The following is a 12588-nucleotide window of genomic DNA, read 5'->3' on the forward strand; positions in this document are numbered from 1 at the left end:
CTAACTAATTCTAAGAGTTAAGTATTTGCTATTTACGCCAGTTTTCCATTTGGTAGTAAGTGGGAGAGGTTTCTAGCAAGTTACTTTTACATGATTTAGCATATTGTCATAATGCATGCATTTCTTCATCTGAACTTAGAAAATGCTCTGAAGCTGCAGCACCAAGAATTAACCCCTACCTAATTTCCTCAGCTGTAAGCAAGCTACAACAAACTTAGCAACGTTATCACTAAGTGAAATAAAAACATTTTTAATTTATCAGGCACAATCCTCAACTTACCAAGACAGAACCATAGAAAATAGGAGCCTGCTCTGCCATTCAATGTGATAATGGCTGATCCTCTATTTTAATGCCATACTCCCGCATTCTCCCCATACCCCTTGACGCTTCTGGTGTCTAGAAATCTATTTCCTCCTTAATTACATTCAGTAACTTAGTCTCCACTACCTTCTGTGGTAGAGAATTCCACTAGTTCATCACCCTCTGAGTCCTCACCTCAGTCCTGAATGGCTTACCCTGTAGCCTCAGACCATGGCCCCTTGTTCTAGAACCTGCAGCCAGGGAAAACAACCTCCCTACATCCAGTCTGTCCAGCCCTGTCAGAATTTTATATGTTTCAATGAGGTCCCCTCTTATTCTTCAAAACTCCAGGGAGTACAAGTCTAGTCGACCCAATCTCTTCTCATAAGACAATCCTGCCGTCCCAGGAATCATTCTCGTGAACCTTTGCTGCACTTTCTCTATGGCAAATATATCCTTTTGAGGTAGGGAGGCCAAAACTGCACACAATACTCCAGGCATGGTCTAAGGTCTTGTACAGCTACAGTAAAACATCCTTGCTCCTATACTCAAATCTTCTTGCAATGAAGGCCAACATACCATTTGCCTTACTAACTGCTTGCTGCACTTGTAATCTTGCTTTCAGTGACTGATGGACAAGGATACCCAGGTCCCAATCTATCACCATTTAAATAATACCGTCATTCTGCTTTTCCTGCGGAAGCGTAACTTTACACTTATCTACGTTGTGCTGCATCTGCCCTGTATTTGCCCACTCTCTCAACCTGTCCAAATCACTTCAAAGCCTCTTAACATCCTCCTCACCACTCAGATTCTCACTTAGGTTTGTGTCGTCAGCAAACTTGGAAATATTACATTTGGATCCTTCATCTAAATCATTGATATACATTGTGAATAGCCGGGGCCCAAGCACTGATTCCTTCGGTACCCCACTAGTCACCGCCTGACACTACGGAAAAGATCCATTTACTCCTACTCTGTCTCCTGTCCGGCAACCATTTCTCAATCCATTCCAATATATTATCCCCAATTCCATGTGCTTTAATTTTGCACACTAAGTTCTTAAATGGGACTTTATCAAAAGCTTTTTGAAAATCTAAATATATCACAGTCACTGGTTCTCCCTTATTTATTCTACTAGTTACGTCCTAAAGAAACTCCAGTAGGTCTGCCAAACATGATTTCCCTTTCATAAATCCATGTTGACTTTGTCTAATCCCATGAATATCTCCTAAGTGTCCTGTTATCACATCCTTTATAATAGACTCTAGCATTTTCCCTGCTACTGAAGTTAGGCTAACCGGATGTAATTCCCTGTTTTTTCCCCCTCCCTCCTTTTTTTTAAACTAGTGGGGTTACATTTGCATCCTCCAATCTACCAGAACTGTTCCAGAATCTACAGAATTTTGGAAGATGACAACCAAACCACTATTTCCATGGCCACCTCCTTTAGTACCCTGGGATGTCGAATTATCGGGTCCTGGGGATTTATCGGCTTTCAGACCCAATAATTTCTCCAGCACTTTTTTTTTTTACAAATGCTAATTTCCTTCAATTTCTCCTTCTCACTTGACACTTGGTTCCCTTGTATTTCTGGGAAGTTATTTGTGTTTTCTTCCTTGAAGACAAAACTAAAGTAGTTGTTTAATTTCACTGCCGTTTCCTTGTTCTCTATTATAAATTCTCCCGTTTCAGACCATAAGCAACCTACATTTGCCTTCATTAATCTTTTTCTTTCCACATACAAGGCAAAAGTAAGGCATGTCCTGATCAGAGAAGATCTGAATGCTGATGATGCTGTACTAATTGCCCAGACAGAAGATCAGCTCCAAAGGTTCATGCATCATCCGTGCCATGCCTGTATCATATTCTACCTCACCATCAGTAACAAAAAAAAATAGTTATGGGACAGGGTGTTGCCTCACCTCCAGTGATCAGACTCAAGAACACACCACTGGAAGCAGTCACCTTGGATTTACAGCGGCAGGCAACTTGCTCCTTGACAAAGAGGTCAGCACATGCATTGGAAATGCAGTCACCAACTTTGGCCGACTAGCAAAACAGGCATAGAAAAACAAACTGATCCACACGACCAAGATGCCCATCTACAAGGCCTGTATCCTCAGCACATTGCCGGATTGCAGCAAAGCCTGATCAATTTACAACTACCCAGAAAAAAAAGGCTCAGTAACTTCTATCTCCAGTGTCTATGACCCATCCTTGGCATCATACGAAAGGCAAAGTCACCAATAAAGGGGTCCTTTCTAGGGCAAACATGCTAGCGCTAATGAAGCAAAGGCGGTTTCACTGAGTTGGACAGTGCATAGGGTGGAAGTAATTGGGGAGGTAGCCTGTGCCAGCAGGGCATCCAAAATTCTGATTCAAGGATGCCGTCAAAAGAGGCATGGAAATGGATGATTCTAGCTGACGATTGATGCCAATGGCCACACCAGCTGTGGGCAGAAATTCACCACCACCAAAGACACGTGGTTTCAGAAGCTCCAAAACAGTCGCCAGCACTACAAACAAGGCTTCAGCATAGATCACCCTGCGCCACCGGCAAGGGGCAACTTCAAGCGTGGCACTTGTGGGAGACTTTGCCTTTCCAGAATTGACTTGTTCAGCCATCAAAATAAATTTTTAAAAATTTATTCATTCACGGTTTATGGGCATTGCTGGCTAGGCCAGCATTTATTGCCCATAAATAGTGCATACTATCCATAAGTAGTACAGGTGATCTCATCCGATCTCACTTAAGTCCTGAGGCGGCATTCCCATCTTGTCTCACGGACAGAAGGGTGCCAATCAAGTCAACCATTTATGCTGTACACAGTCAAGAGACTTTTTTTTAAAAATAAAAAGGCGATGCATGACTTGGCTACAGGCTCTTTATTTTAGGACATCTGAACCCCAGATATAGTACAACTTTCAACTAGTGCCAATAGAGATTCTATTTGAACTTAATGAGCAGTACAATGATTTTATATGGCTTCTTAGGTGCCACGACCGAATACAACAAGGCTTCCAATGACATGTTCGTCAACAAGATCATGAGGATCGTGTCTGCCCAGCAGCAGATTCTTTCTGGGGTAAAGTACAATCTTGAGGTTGAACTGGGGAGAATACAATGCAGAGTGAAGTTAATGATCTGAAATCCTGTGATTTCTAAGCTGCTCCACAGAAAATACTTTGCAACTTTGAGGTTCTTTCAATCCCTTGGAAAGGAGAAATTTCTCTGACAAAGACGACCAACAATTGAAATTTTGCACTGCAGCAGATTAATTTGCATTTGGTTAACAACTGTTTAATATGTTAGCTAAAAGCTCCCACTGTGCTTTCAATATATGAATAGCAAGTCTTGCCTTTATTTTCTTATGGCAATCATGTTATGTAAATGTTAAATGCATCACCTACACAGCAAAATTACTGTGGCTTCCACTAAAGCTAAATAAAAATGTCTAACATTGGAAAAAAAACAAACAATAAAAGCATTTGTAGGCTGAAGGCCTATAATTAGCCAACGCGCCCCACAAGGACTGACTCCAGCCTGAAGCACTTAAACAAGGAATCAGCACTAGTGTACCTTAACGAAGTTGATGGACTTCGTCAGAATTAGATAAACATAGAACACAGTTCTTCAGAAGCAAAAAGAGTTGTTGATATTTATTGACATGTCCTACTATTGACCTACTAGAACCAGAAATAGATTCACTATGTTATTACGAGAATGATATTGTACACTTGTAAAGTAAAAACTTTTGCATTTCAACAAAATTTTGATGCCAACTGAGGTTGGATTTTACGCACTAGCATATACTACTATAGAATACTAATCCTTTTTGGTTGAAATAGACAGCAAAACTGCAGACGGAGCACTGAACCAATATGACTGCTCACAAGAGGAAGAGAGCGGAGATCAACTTTCTAGCAAGAATTTTACCATATAAAAAAAAACTGCTTGCTTACATTGGGGGCTTGTTCACAGTGCTTTCAATATTATTTTGTTTAGTATGTTGCTAAAATACATTATCAGCACCTTAACATAAATAGTATACAACAAAGCCCCTCCACAGTTCAGATGCTCAGTAAAGTTTCATGTCAAACAAAAGCACTATTTATCGCAGCAGACTTACTTTACTACAAAATGATGCTGCACAGTTCTCAAAACAGAAGTGTGAAGGATTTGCGCATTATCAATATAATAGCTTGGTAATATTCTTTTTGGAAGTCCTGCTGATGATTGGCTAGTTTAAGGGCTAATTATTTATATTTTGAGTCTAAACGAATGTTCACTCATGAAAATAACAATTAGTTTCTCTCTGTTGCCCATTTTACTCTAATTGATTTTATATGGCTTCTTAGGTGCCCCGACCAAATACAACAAGGCTTCCAACAACATGTTCGCCAACAAGATCATGAGGATCGTGTCTGCCCAGCAGCAGATTGTTTCTGGGGTAAAGTACAATCTTGAGGTTGAACTGGGGAAAATTTAGTCTGTGTCCCTTATTTTTCTCTCATTCTTCATCTGTCTCTTTTACAGTCTCCCACACCTTTACTCAATGTGTCTCAAACTTTGTGCACTATTCTTGAATTTCCTGTTTCTTTTGTATTTATTCATTATCAGCAACTGCTAAGATCTCATACATACAAGGTTTAGAATGGATTATAAATTTTGCAGTCTCAAAGCACTGGATTTACATTTGTAACTAAATCACTGAAATGGAGTGACGATAAATCCAAAACTACAGAAGCAATTTTATGCATATCACACAATTATCTGGGATAAGAAAAACAAAACTGCTGAGATAAGCATCTACTCATTGTTACACAGTGCCAGGATCCTTCAATGTTAAACAACATATTTACATCCAAGAGCAATGCAGTGGTACGACCTACATCTGTAATTGGAAAAAGCAACAATGCTTTTGTATGTGCACAAGACATTATTTTTCTTTTATTTAGGAACAGTCCAGGTAACTTTTCAAATTAGACAGGTCAGAGTGAAAACAAGGATTTTAGTTAGGAATAATGGTGGGCTTATCACTTCCTGGGCAGAAAACATTTTGCCACCAAGATACATAATAAAAAATATTTCCAAAATGCATGGTAGTCATTTCACTGGCCATATTTAGTGGTAATTTTTGACTCCTATAACAAAGCAATCTGCTCCAATTACTGTAAAGCCAATTAGTGCAACCACTCTTTAAAATCAAGAGCTTGAAAGATCTCAAATTGATCCATGACAATTTCTTCATTTGCTAATTGATGCATGAATCTCTCTCAAAATTAACACTGACCACCTTTACGAAAAATCTAGAAGCCTGAGGAAACTGGCAATTAATTATCTGCTCCATGTATTTTCATTGAAACTAAATTCCACTTTGCCTATGCCTAGTTACAATATTGCCATTTGTCCCTGAATGTTTCCAGGATGTATGATTGTTATCTCCTCATTGTAGTGGTTGAGCTGATCTTCTCAAATGATCTCAACTTTGAACTCCCCTCAGCAACAGAATGTTACACCACATACAATTTTCATTGTAACACATACTGATCTGATCAGACCTTTGTTAGTTTGACATCTGACACTTGGGAAAATCTATCATGCATAATAATTTCCAAACTATATTAGTGAGAAATCCATGAATGGTAGTTCTGTTTAGCAGACATGGAGTGCAAACACTTGCTTCCAGTGGGAACAAATCCCTTTGCACTTTGAATGCCTGATTATATTGTTGTGAATTTGAATCCTAAATGGACATAACCACCTGCAAAAAGGTAGGAGGGCAATAACACTGGATCCCCATCAATCTAGTACATATTGCTCATAGGAATATTTGATAATCACAGGAAAATTGAGACAATTGGGGAATTCCATTTGAATAATTTAATGTTTTCATGATGACATAATTTAGATATCAATCCAATTCTCCAATGTTCCTGCAAAATGAGGATGCAGGAAATCTGAACTATAAACAAAATATGTTGGAAATACTCAGGTCAGGCAGCTTCTCTGGAGAAAGAAACAGAATTAAGATTTAAAGGCTGATTTTTCCCAATGCTCCTACTTTTTTTAGGCCAGCATTTATTGCCCATCCATAATTGACCTTGAGGGGGTAATGGTCAGCTGCCATCTTGAACTGCTGCTGTTCATGTGCTGTAGATACACCCACTGTACTGTTAAAAAAGGAGTTCCAGAATTTTGAGCCAGTGACGGTGAAGGAATGATGTTATAGTTCCAAGGCAGGATGGTGTGTGACTTGGAGGGAAACTTGGAGGTGGTAGTGTTCCTATGTATCTATTGCCTTTGCTCTTGTAGGTGATAGAGGTTGCGGGTTAGAAGGAGTCTTGGTGAGTTGCTGCAGTGCATCTTGTAGATGGTAGGCACTGCTGCCACTGTGCATTGGCGGTGGAGGGAGTCAATGTTGAAGGTGGTGGATGGGGTGCCAATCAAGTGGGTTGCTTTGTCCTGGATGATGTCGAGCTTCTTGGGTTTTGTTTGAGCTGTACTCATCCAGGCAAGTGGAGAGTATTCCATCACACTCTTACCAGAGGTCAAAATAATTCCCCTCCACCCCCACCGAGGGCTCTTTGAGAAAAATAACTGCGTAGCTTAATTTTCTGGAGGGTTACTTTTTGATTTTGAGGGGCTCCTTTTAACAGAAGGACATTCATTTGGAAATATGGGCTGATGCACTAACACACATGGGTCCAGGATAAAATTGAACATAGTCAACAGTTAAACAATACACTCCTTTATAAATCTTCTTTAAGGCCTGTAAATCCCAATGTATTCAATTGAATACATTTGAGGATTCTTCCAGTAATCTCAAGTTCTTATGTAACCTGCACCCTCTACACCAGTGTTTCCCAAACTATTTTCCAATGTGAACCCCACGCACGCACACTAATTTTGTTGTGTGTTATTTTCATCTCATTATTTTCACCTCATTGTGAGCTGCTGATGGCTCTCTCCCTCCCTCTCTGGTTTGTTGCCAGAACCTTGCAAATTACACAAGATTAAACTGACTTCAGCTGTCAAAGCGCTGCTTCTCCCTTGACAATGAGTGGAGAGAGAGCACACTCTTCGCAATTTTATATATGTATGTGTTTGTGTGTGGTTCTCTCACTCTTTCTAGGATTGCCAAGAAATTATTGAAGAAAACTCTGCACAAAAACACATACGTATTTAAAATTGCAAGAGTCTCCAGTTGCATTGTCATGGGGAGGGGGAGGGAGAAGCAGTGCTTTGAGTGACAGCTGATGTTAATTTCATCTTCTGTAATCTCCAAGGCCCCAGCAGCAAACTAAGTGAGGAAGAGAAGGAGGGCGAGGGGGAGGGTGTGGGAGAAACAACAACCAGCCGAGACTTGGGGAGGGAGGTAGGTGATGCATAAAGCTGCAAAAACACCACAGTACAGCAACCTATTTGCAAGAATGCAAAAATTCCTGGAGAGGATCCAACACAGGATGCGTGAGGGCAGCCTTTTAATATTTTGAATTTTTCACACTTGTCATGAAGAGATATTAATGTCTATAATGTTACTGGAAATTATTTTTTTCAATAGAATTGTAGTGGGGTCTGTGTCTATGTGTCTTAACTGGATTAAAGCCAGCAAGTCTGGGTGCTTTGATGTTTGGAAGAAGGTTTGAAATTATAATTAGAGAAACATGGGGATGTTTAGAAACATAGGCGTCAAGGGGGAAATTTGCATTTTTAAATAAAGCATTCAAGAATGGGAGTAAAATTTTGCACCTAGCTGGGAGATGCCAAACAATGTGTTTATATTACTAATAAAATTAGTGGGATGAAAATGTTATTGCTAGAAGATGTGACGTTAAAAGCCTAGGAAACAATGGAAAATTTACATTCAAAGGAAAAGCTATGTATAAACAGAAAGGAGTTTGTGTGTGTAAGTCAGAGGCATTTACGATCCAACCAGCCTGTAAGCCTACAACTGTCTGCAAAGGAACCTCATTTTGAATTTGTAAGGTCAAATCTGCTTTGCCTGGTGTCTGTTTAAGTCTATGGGTTAGTATTGCCTTGGTGGGAGTGATTAATTTGGGGATTTGTTTAAAAGTTATTTTGGTAGCAATTTGTGGACGTGTATGTTTACTCTGTTGTTAAATTAATAAATGTTTAATTTAGTTTTATATAAAAACCTCTTGAGGCTTAGTGGTTTTATTCCTGAATTCAGAGCTACATCTCAAACATACCGATTGAAAATATAGGTTATGATAGTTGTTCAAGTTTCCCTCTGGGATTTAAACAAATTAGTCTTTATCAACTGCTGTGTCATAACACACATTTTTAATTTTCTGCAGGCTATATGTAAGGTTTTGAGGTGAAGTTGTCTGCCACCCTGTGTATTTTGAACCCTGATACTTACCCAACACTGTTCAAGTTTCCGTCTGGGTGCGGATGGTTGCTTGGGACTAAGTTGCACATAAAGAAGCCTGTAAGGTCTTTTAGATCCTTGTGTCAACAATTTGTCATACTGATGGTCAAGACGCCCTGTAGTAAAACATTTTTTTCTTCAACAGCTGCAATAGCACCAAAATGGGTTTCCCATGAAAATCCCCTTACATTGGTACTGATGCAGGTTGGTGGAGGGGTGTTATCTTGCTCTTAACATCCAGCGGATTTCAGTGGCAAAGCAGTATCATGGGCTTTCTTGCAACATTATGGAAAGCCAAATGGGTCATGCAGCAACCGAAAATTTTTTCTTTACTTTTTCATAGGATGTGGGCTCTGCTGGGAAGGCCAGTATTTGTTGCCCACCCTTTTATTTGCCCTTTAACTGAATGGCTTGCTAGGCTATTTCAAAGAACAGTAAGTGAACCACATTGCTGAGAGACTGGAGTCACATATAAGGACATTAGTGAACCAAATGGATTTTTACACTTGATCATAGTTGTCATGGTAAGACTAGCTTTATTAATTTAAATTCCACCAGCTGCCATGGTGGGATTTGAATCCCTGTCCCAACAGCATTAGCCGGGCCTCTGGATTACTATGCTAGTGACATTACCATTACGCTGTCACTTCTCCATATATGTTTTTGCAAAGCATCCTTAATTTCTCAACTTATTTGAAAGATTAAGTATATTAAATGTATATTTAGGACTTACTGATGTATTTTAAAATTTTCTTTGTGGATGTTTAAGCTAGTAGGCATGCACTATGACATACGTACACTGCCAATATTCAGCACTACTTCTCTGCCACTGTTCTCAACCCATTCATTAACTGAATGTACTGCAAGCCTGCTTGCCCAAATTCCAGCATCGGATGAGCTGCAGTTTCCCCCAGTTAAACATAGAGAGCTTGGTACCCTTGTCAGGTTCTATTATTTTCCCTGATCACTGTTCACAACCTCAACACTGTTTGAGCCCAAAGAACCATCAAAATCATGAGCACCAAAATGCCCCCCACCACTGCTCACTAGCCTAAAATGGCTCATCCAATATTCAAATTCTCATCCCTTAATAGCACGATTGATTCCTCCAGCCCTACAACATCTGAAAACTGAGTAATCCTCCAACCGTAGCCTCTTGTGCAACGCCCACTCTCTTCTCTCTATTATTGGTAGCTGTACCTTCAGTCGTATAAGGCATTATTGTCTTGAGTTCCCACTCTCAACCCCTCCACCTTGTCACCATCCTCTCTTCCTTTAAGACCATAGTTAACATCAATGTTTGACTAAATGTTTACTATCTTTACCATCTTGGCTTGACACCAATTTTTTGCCTAATTATGTTTTAGTAAAGCACTGTCAGACTCTTTCTACATTAAAATTACTCAATTTTTTAAACCACAAAACTTTTCTATATGTTAAAGTTTCATATTAGGTCGTCATTTTAAACCTTGGTTTAACTTGGGGATTCTGGTAGCAGTTAAAAACCTTTCTAGTTTGACTGGCAGTATAGGATGCCATTTGAACGAGATTGCTTCAACATTTTTTAACCACTCCCAGAAATCAAATGTTGGCATATTTGAAGTGGCAAATATAAAATGGACAGAAACTGAAAGGAAGCCAATCACTCTAAGTAATAAATAGATATGGCCGCAGCCTTTCAGTTTTAGTTTCAAAATATATACAATAATCAGAAGCTTGGTTGCACTGCAACATGTTTTACATAGACTTTAAGCTTTGCCAGTATGCAACCTCTAATTTTGAAAAGGATTTTTTTAGCAAAATGCTGATGAAACAAAACAAAGATACAATGAAATTGAATGTGTCTTTATTTGGTTTTGGCTGTAGATTATGTTACAATGATTAAGTAAACCAGCATAAGAAAACTAAACTATGTGCCGCATTCTAGTACTAATTGACTAGGGGTAAAGCTTTCGATCTACTATTACGTAATGAAACAGGGTTAATTACGTCCGAGTAAAACTTCCACTGGGAAGTAGTGATCATAATACTGTTGAATTCCATGTTAAGTTTGAAAGTGACATACTCCAATCACAAACAAAAATCTTAAACAAAGCTAATTAAATAGGAATGAGGGGAGAACTGGTTAAGGTTAATTGGGTAAATAGACTAAAAGGTATGCTGGTAAATGAACAGCGGGAGACATCTAAAGAAACAATTCAACATGTTCAACAAAAATACATTCCACTGAAAAACAAAAAACTCAGCAAGACACTGGCTCACTCAGGAAGTTGAGGATAGTATTAAATTGAAAGAAGAGGCTTACAATCTTGCAAAAAAATAGCAGCAAGTCTGAGGATTGGAAGTGTTTTAGAAACTAGCAAAGTGTTACCAAAAGGTTGATCAAAAAGAGAAAAATAGAATGAGAGTAAACTAGCCAGAAATATAAAAATCATTGTAAGAGCATGTACAAGTATATGAGGAGGAAAAGAGTAGCTAAAGTAAATGTTGGTCCCTTAGAAGCAGAGGCAGGAGAAATTATTAAGGGGAATGAGGAAATGGTGGAGGCACTGAATAAATATTTTGGAGGTCTAACAGCATCTGTGGAGAGAAAAGAAACACAAGAGTTAACGTTTTGAGTCCTTATGACTCTTCTTCAGAGCTCAGCTCTGAAAAAGAGTCATAAGGACTTAAAATGTTAACTTTTTTTTCTCTCTCCACAGATGCTGTTAGACCTGCTGAGTTTTTCCAGCATCTGCAGTAATTTGTTTTTACCTGGAACAAATATTTTGTGTCTGTCTTTACACTTACAAGTTTCATATCAGACATTGACAATAACCTAAGGGCTAAAATGAGTGAGGAAATTAAAGAAAAAGGATTGGAGAGATTTAAGGGGCTAAAATCAAATCCTCAGGACCTGATGGCCTACACCCTAGAGGTTCTAAGAAATAGCTGCAGAAATAGTGGATGCACTATGTTTTTCCAAAATTCCTTAGATCTGGGAACGGTATCATCAGATTGGAAGTTGGCATATGTTACACCACTTTTCAAGAGAGGGAGAGAGAAAACAGTGAACTACAGGCCAGTTAGCCTAATATCGATTGTTGGGAAAACATTACAATCTATTATTAAGGGAGTCTTACCAAAGCACTTAGAAAATCATCGTATGATTAGATCAAGTTCACATGATTTTATTGAAGGGAAACCCTGTCTGATAAATTTATTAGAGTTTTTTTGAGTATGTAACTAGTAGGGTAGATAAAGGGGAACCAATGGATGTAGTATACCTGGATTTTGGCAAGATAGGGCTCATGGAGTTGGGGGTAACATATTAGCAAGGATAGATGATTCGTTAATGGACAGGAAGCAGAATTGGGCATAACCAGGGCTTTTCAGGTTGGCAGATAGTGAATAGTGGAGTACCATGAGGATCAGTGCTGGGGCCTCAGCTATTTACAATCTACATTAATGACTTAGATGAAGAAGCAGAGAACATGTATCCCAGTTTGCTGATGATAAAAAGCTAGGTGGGAAGGTAAATTGTCAGGAGGATATGGAAATGCTGCAAAGAGATACAGACAGGTTATGTGAGTAGGCAACAAGATTGCAGATGGAGTATAATGTAAGCAAGTGTGAAGCTATTCATTTTGGTCATAAGAATAGAAAAGCAGAATACATTTTACAAGGTGAGATACTTGGAAGTGTTAATGCTCAAAGAAACTTGGGTGTGCTCGTACAAGGAATGCAGAAAGTTAGCAAGTACAGCAAGCAATTAGGAAGGCAAATGGCATGTCAGGCTTTATTTCAAGGGATTGGAGTACAGGAATAAAGAATTGCACAGGGTTTTATGAGACCATATTGAGTGCTGTTTTTATCTTCACACTTAAGATTATACATGCATTGGAGGCG

At 39.0% G+C, this 12588-nt stretch overlaps 1 protein-coding gene and 1 pseudogene across 1 annotated transcript in view; one reads left to right on the plus strand and one right to left on the minus strand.

Annotated features, from left to right (window-relative positions):
- yes1 (YES proto-oncogene 1, Src family tyrosine kinase) overlaps positions 1-12588 on the minus strand; it is an 80278-nt gene that overhangs the window by 48193 nt on the left and 19497 nt on the right. The window lies entirely within an intron of this gene.
- Positions 3277-3560, plus strand: LOC121278824 (annotated as a pseudogene).

This window comes from Carcharodon carcharias, chromosome 6 (genome assembly GCF_017639515.1).
Source record: "Carcharodon carcharias isolate sCarCar2 chromosome 6, sCarCar2.pri, whole genome shotgun sequence".
NCBI lineage: Eukaryota > Metazoa > Chordata > Chondrichthyes > Lamniformes > Lamnidae > Carcharodon > Carcharodon carcharias.